This window comes from Hipposideros armiger, unplaced genomic scaffold (assembly GCF_001890085.2).
Source record: "Hipposideros armiger isolate ML-2016 unplaced genomic scaffold, ASM189008v1 scaffold_48, whole genome shotgun sequence".
NCBI lineage: Eukaryota > Metazoa > Chordata > Mammalia > Chiroptera > Hipposideridae > Hipposideros > Hipposideros armiger.
Window position 1 is genome coordinate 1014315 of NW_017731398.1, and position 1245 is coordinate 1015559.

Sequence of the window (1245 nt, forward strand, 5' to 3'; positions counted from 1 at the left end):
TGTCTTTGTTCAGACAATGATATATATTTTTTCCCTATCTCCAGTCATCATGTCAATGCTGCTGTAGGAGTGACACTTAAGTGACTGGGTTTTTATTTTTGTTCCCAAGGTACAAAAAGTTCTGCCCACTTTCTTACTGTGCACAAGTTGGATGATGTGTCCAAGGCGTGATGTGTTCTCGAGCTTCAGGGAGCTGGGAACGAACGATTGATCCAGGTAGAGGTCTGCCTTGGTCATCTCTGTAGAGTAAAAACCCCACAACGACAGGTTTTGAGACTATTCTGCCCACCAGCTTGTAGTGCATAGTAGCTACTCATTAAACACTGTTGGAAGAATGGACATAGGACGTATGGGAGCTCATGGATATAATCTGGCCCCAGTAGCAGCAGTGGGAGGCAGAAAAGCAGGGAGCCAAGGCTTCAGGGCTTCAGGGCTCTCCTGCATTTCCAGGTGGGCCCTGGTGGCCCCTTTCCTGCCACGTGGCTGGTTGTGATGCCACCTGGTTGAGACTTCGGAGTGCCCTGGGCTGTGCCTGTCCTGGACACTAAGGCTCAGGAGGAAAGGGAGAGAGCAGGCTCACTTCTGTTCTGGCTTACGTCAAGGGACAAAAGGTGACTCCAGGTTCAGAGGGTCAAGCTCAAGGGTGGGAGCCACAGGGAGTCTGAGAGAGGGGTCTGGGTGGCCCTTTTCTCATTACAACGAACATGCCGGGCTGTGCTCCAATGTCATCATAGCTCTCAAGCCGTCCACTTCTTCCAGTGTCCCTGCCTAACTCTGTGGATGGGAGGATAAGGGGGGAATGTGTGCCCAGGCCGAGCCCACCCCAGAGTCTGGGAAGACTGTCCTACAGGTCACCACCCAGGACCATGGAGCCTGCAATGTCACAGAGCTGCAGCTGCCAGTGGTGGGCTGGGCTGCAACCTCCCCGGCTGTTCTATGGAAAGGGTTGAGGCTGCCCCACCAATGTGAAGGCAGGAATGACCAAGAGCTCTCCCTTTTCATGTGTCTTTTAGTCTCTATGTTTCACCAAAGGCCCATCAGGCCATTTTCCTGAGTTTCCGGGTCAGGGATTTCCTTCAATTGTCTTCTCAGCTTCAGGAGTCCTGGGAGGCATTCTTCCCTTTAAAGATTTTGTGGTTTTCACTCTATTGTCTCAGGCAATGACTATTGCCCTGGGAAGCTCAAGGATGTCCTGATTATCAACGTTTTTGAAAGTCATCTGACTTTGTTAACTTTGCTTGAAAT